This window comes from Panicum virgatum, chromosome 8K (assembly GCF_016808335.1).
Source record: "Panicum virgatum strain AP13 chromosome 8K, P.virgatum_v5, whole genome shotgun sequence".
NCBI lineage: Eukaryota > Viridiplantae > Streptophyta > Magnoliopsida > Poales > Poaceae > Panicum > Panicum virgatum.
Window position 1 is genome coordinate 55,009,016 of NC_053143.1, and position 6,602 is coordinate 55,015,617.

Below are 6,602 nucleotides of genomic sequence, written 5' to 3' on the forward strand. Positions count from 1 at the left end.
ATGTCTTCGTTCAAACTGAAGGTAATGTTCAATTTTGATCGTTCATAGTATGGCATTATAAGTTGCTCGAATGTTCACACAATATGCCGAACTTGCAGGCCCAAACCGATGCGTCTATGAGTACCGAGTTGCGGCAGGTTGCCAATGGTTGTGCCTATAGGGTCAGGTCATTTGGAGCTTATGACGTGAATGGATATCGCTTTCACACAACAAAACACGAGTAGAGTCGGCCCAATCGAAGAACCACAAATACCGGAGTTCTTACAGTAGGAGACAATGGGCTCGAGTACTATGGAAGAATCAAAGAAATATACGAACTCATGTTTCATGGGTCCGTACCTCTAACTCCTGTCATATTCAAATGTCATTGGTTTGATCCTCAAGTGGTGAGACGGACCCCGGATATTGGGCTAGTCGAAATTCAGCAGTCGTCCATGTACTCAGGTGACGATGTTTATATTGTGGCTCAACAGGCCACGCAAGTGTATTATCTGTCGTACCCGAGCCAGACCGATGACCATCTGAAGGGTTGGGATGTTGTGTATAAGGTATCGCCATACAGTAAACTACCTGTCCCGAACAATGACGACTACAATATCGACCCAAACACATGTGCCAGAGAGTTTTTTCAAGAGGATGGGCTACAAGGGAGGTTGGAGATAGATTTAATAGAAGCAATCGGAATGGATGTAGACAATGAAAGAGTTGTTCATGGGGATGCTGGGGATGAGGTCCATAATGTGAAGGACATAGAATTACTTGAGCGACTACGTTTAGGAGATGACAGTGATGATGAAAGCGTTCCTCCTTTGGAGCACGCCGTTGATTATGTCGACGGACGTGATAGCAATGATGAGACTTACGATCCAGATAATCCCGATCTTGAAGAGTATTTCTAATACATGTAAGATCTGTAAAGAATACAATACTAGCTGTATTACTATGTTATTTTCTATTTACGTTTGTTTTTTTACTACTTGCACTAATATATGTCCTGATTCATTTTCTCTTTATAATTTTAGGTGACAGATCGATTATGCCAGTGCGCGGAGGTATGATGAGGTCGCTCTCGGACATGCTCGTGAACCTCACTGGGAGTGGTGAGTCCTCCCGGACGGCTGGAGGGAGGTCGAGGAAGAGGAGGGGTGAAGCCAGTTCGTCGGTGCCTACACCTGCTGAGGACTCTGGCATGGGGAGGACGAGGAGGAGGAGGGGGTCTCGCCGGAGGTCACCGTCGCCTCCACCTGCTGCTGCTACTGAGGAGGAGGAGGAGGAGGAGGAGGACAGGGTACCTGACGTAGAGGCCCCTGGTGAGGAGGGCGAGGAGGAGGAGGATGGAGGGAACCCGGTACCTACTGTCTGGATGCGAGGCCCTTCGCGGCTCCCCAGGCGTCCTATACCTCTCGAGCAACGGCCGGTTATTCGACCAGATGGGAAAAGGTATGTAAGTTTAGATGTTTTCACTACATTTGGTATTGATGTTTCTACATTTGGTATTGATGTTTCTGAATTCAACATTGACACAAATAATTTGTCTTTGTTGTTTTGGTAGGAACTTTATAATCGTCATTGCAGGTACTCACTCACGCATCCCCAATGGGATCCTGGGCCTACTATGCAAGGATCACTACCCTGGGTGCGTTGAGGTTGACGGCCAACTTCAGCCGGCGTCGTCGTGGGAGCACTACATCAAACACGTCGACAGAAGCGATCGGGGAGGCAGGAGGTATGCGAACAGGGCGGAGCGGGTGTTGGAAGAATTGTGGGTAAGTCTTCTAGGCACTACATCTGTCAACATATGTCATTAATTTGACATTTTTGAAATGTTGACTTCGTTCGTGTTTATGTGCAGGATTTCTACAGATGCGAGGACGGAATGTAGGCCGTGGTGCGTGAGGTGGCTAACACGGCCTGTCACAAGCTGGTGGCGGATATGCTGTACGAGGCGCGCATCCAGGCTAACTGCGACTACAAACGTCGCATCGAATGGGTGAAGGTTGGCAAAAAGGATGTGAGAAACCTCAGGCTGACCCGATGGGAAATGATAATCGACCGGTGGTATGCGGAAGGATGGGTGGAGATGCACGAGTCGGCCCGACAGCGGCGTCTGATGATGCCAGGTGCACCACACCATCAGGGGAACCGTCACCTCGGACACTACGTGACTACATGGGTATGTGAATTCATTTCTTTATTCTAACTCTCAATTGTACATAATTTGTAATCATCTGGCTTTTTCCCACAGTCGGCGTCCCATGGAGGACAACCGTGTGGTCCAATCGCGGCATGGGCTATGGCGCACAAAGGGAAGGCCACATCTGACGTGACCTACAAACCGCAAGACCCGCCTGAAGCCTACAGCAACACTACCGTCCACAGCCGCCTCAGTGAGTACAACTCGATGGCATCGCAGGTCCATGGGCTAGAGTTTGATCCGACCACGCAGCCCATTGACGGGGAAATCGTCATGAGGGCTGGAGGAGGCAAGAAGCATGGCCGGTACTGGATTGGCGACAGCCTCGTCGACATGGCTAGTACTCCCACTCTCGCGCAGATCCGAGCTAGGAGCACCAGCTCAAGCCCGGTCATCCGCACACGGCCAAGCACTACGGAGATCCAGATGGCGGCACTGAGGGTTCCTTCTATTTCATCCCTCTTTCCTAGATTGTTATATATGTTTATTTTGTATTCTAACCATGCAAACAAATATTGTAGGAACAAATGCAAGCTGATTTTCAAGCCCAACTCCAAGCACAGCAGGTGGAGGCGGAGGCGAAGTGGCATGCCGAGAAGGAGATGATGCAGTGAGAGTTTCAGTAGTCACAAGAGGCCGAACGCCATAAGGTGGACCAGGCTCTTCAGTTCATGCATACTATAGGATCGGTCATGGGTCTTTCTCCGCCGCCCTTCACTACGACTCCTATTCCTCATCATGCATCTACACCTAAGCCTGTGAGTGACTTGACATTCTTCTAGTTTCATTTGTCATACTGATTTAGCAATTTTAGAAATAATGACTTGACCTAGGATACAACTACAACGACTTAGCAATTTTAGAACTAATGTTAGGCAAAAAATGAGTGAAATCTTGTCTAACGCATACAATATCTTCAATTATATGTGCAGCCTCAATCGGCAGCATCAAATGATGGGCCAGTCAATCCAGACATGTCGCCGCCGATCCCGCCACAACCGGTGTGGCCGCCTCCTGCCTGGATACCTTTCCTTCAGCAGTACGCGCGGAACCCCACGTGGCCGCCTCCCCCGCTGCCGCCACCTGCCCCGTGAGTTGCATGGATCTGATTTACACTTGTATGGACTTGTATCGTGTTGCATTTGAACTTCTATGAACTTGTATGGACTATATGGTTTGTATGGACTTGTATGGCTTCTATGGACTTGTATGGAACTTTATGGTGATATATGGCTTGTATGGAACTTTATTGTGATATATGGACTATCTGGTATATATATGAATTGCCTAAAATGTATATTTCATTTGCCTGAAATGTATATATGAATTGCCTGAAATGTATATTTGAATTGGGGTACCATATACGTAAAAAAACAAAAACAAAAAAAAACAGAAAAAGAATGGCAGCTTTGCCGTGTGCCAGGACCAGGGCACACGGCAAAGGTGCCATTCTGGGCGCCCACTGCCATTCTTTGCCGTGTGCCACGTCCCGGCACACGGCAAAGGAGCCATTCTTTGCTGTGTGCCAGGACCAGCGCACACGGCAAAGAGGCAAAGAAGGCTGGGCCGTGGCCTCTATTTGCCGTGTGCCACAGCCCAGGGCACACGGCAAAGAGTCCGTCTTTGCCGTGTGCCACGACAGGGCACACGGCAAAGAGCCGCTGTTACGTTTATTTTTGCCGTGTGCTTTACGGCCGACACACGGCAAAAATTCCCGTTCCGTTCAGTTTTATGTCGCCTTACTTTATTTTGCTGTGACCCAGATTATGCACTCGGCAAAATTTTTGCCATGTGCCCGAAATCCGGCTCTCGGCAAAGGCAGGCTTTGCCGGCCGCTGTTTACCGTGAGCCATTTGCCGTGTGTATTACGGCCTTTGCCGTGTGCCTTCGGCACATGGCAAAAGACCTGGGCAGGGGCGGGTCACCTGCCCCCTACAAATCATTTCCAAAATATGAAAAAATAGAAAAAAGCAAAAACAGCAAAATAAAAAAGAAAAAAATATCCCTGCTAACCGGCCACCACCACAAGCCCCTCTCCTATCAAGGTACAATTTTTTTTGACGAGATATGCACGCTTGCGTAAACCGAGATTTGAACCGCTTACCTCAAGCCTCGCACGTATCCTCCTCACCATCACACTACACAATCACTTGTGACTCAATTGGATATGCTATTCTTTTATATTAACTCTGAAATCGATTTGTAGGAGCGGGTGAGGCCATAGCCCGCCCCTACAAATCCATTTCTAGGGCGGGTAACGCCATCACCCGCCCTTAAAAATAATTTTCTATTTTATTCTAAAAATTGATTTAAATCTTTAAATATAGTAGAACAAATAAAAAAGTGAAACTTCTACACTATGATTATTGTGAAATATGGATACAAAAAAAATATACCAAATATATTTCAATATATATAAAGGTTAAGATTGTGAAAACTTAAAAATATGACTTGAGTTGTATGAGATACTATTTAGTTATATAGGGCACAACTAGGAAATGATCTTGTGATACTAAATATTCTTAAATAAATAATATATAAACTATAAAATTATACCATTTTCATAGAAACAAAAACTATACAGGGTGCAAGAATATTGAAATATGAATCTCATACCATAATGTTTATATAACAAACATTCTTATAATTTGAGTAATTGTTAGTCAAGTATTCAAAGTTTCACACACACACCCCCCCAAAGCACACCACTAAGACCTATGCTACATGTACAAACCTATACATATTACTCCCTCTATTTTCAATTCTAACGCGTGAGCCAGTTTTCTGCTTTTGCGTGAATGTAGTGTGCGGCGTCTCGGTACTCAGCTTAGTCTGGGTACCCCGCCTCATTAATTCACGAAATCAATCGGCCCACGAAAAACGAACAGCCCAGAATGCATATAAACCATCTTCTCCTTCTCCAAATCCCGGCCCTCTCCATCCAGTCCACCTCTAGCCTTTTTCTTTTCTCCTCCCATGGCTAGCGCCTCCGCCGGAGGTGAAGTCTGCTCCAATGGTGATGAGGTCGTCCACTACGGCGGCAACGGCGACGAGGTCATCCGCTCCAACGGCAACGACGACGGCGAGGAGGTCCTCCGCTCCAACGGCAACGGCGATGAGATCCTTTGCTTTGACGGCAACGGCGACGGCGAGGAGGTCCTCTGCTCCGACGGCAACGGCGATGAGGTCCTCCGCTTTGACGGCAACGGCGACGGCGAGGAGGTCCTCCACTCCGACGGCAACGACGATGAGGTCCTCCGCTCCAGCGGCAACGGCGAAGATGTCGGCAACAAGATGCTCGTTGTGGAGGATGATGGCAAGCTGCCGTTTTCCATGGAGGAGGATGACAAGTTATCGGTTCGCACAAAGGAGGATGAGGCTGCGACGTGGCTTACGTTGATGAATATATCGATGTAGCGTTTCTCCTTGGTCTCTGCGCTCCACGCCCCCACGCCTTCAAGTATAATGATTGACGATGAGCCGGCTGGATCCTACATGTGGGGAGAGAGAGTGTGCGGGCGGCTGGCCAGACGCTCGCTGGAGCCGGTGAAATCACTCAATTGTCTCACTGCTGCACAATAAATGATAATGAGGTCCACCCTGACCTGGCACGCTCTCAGCCGGTTACCGACGAAATCCATAAGCCATGTTTTAGGCCTTCTCCGAAGGTTTCGTCAGCTGCAGGCGATACTGCTGGCTCACGTGGACGATAGAAGTAATAATAAAAAAGAAAACGCAGAGCATTAATGCGGCATGGGGCAGCAGAGAGAGAGTTTTTTTTGGAAGATGTGCGCGACTAGCGATTGCAGGCTCGCTAGCAAGAGGCTTTTTGACGCGCTCTCTCTTCCACGTCAGCGATTGCAGAGAATATCTAACGCAAGCAGGCGATTTCGACCTTCACTGGAGGAGGCCTTAGAGCATGGCTTAAGATTTCGACGGCAGCTGGCGGTAACGCGAGTGCGTAGGTTGTGGACCCCGCTTCTATTTAATGTGTTGTAGGCGGCTGAGCCAATAGTAGCTCGCGGAGCGCGTCGTCGCCGGCCCGAGCGGGCGTATCACGAGCCGCCGGTTTCTTTCTCTCACCTGCTCCTACATCGGATTCCGTCCGCTCCGCGCCGGCCATAATACATGCTCTTAGAATCGAAAACGGACGGAGTACATCTCTATAGAAATAGATAAAGTCACTTGGGCTTTGCGTGTGGCAGCTCCACTCGTGTGAGGTGTACAGAAATTATTTCTAGCGATAAATCCAGGTGAGACACCTGGAAAATGATCAGAGGATTGAATCCGGGCTGGCAGTGTGCCACACTGGCCACGCTGCACTCGGCTACCAGTGTACGGATCGGTCGGTACACGCAGCGGTACACGGATCGGTCGAAAACGCAGCGGCCAATCCTCGTCGAGGGGC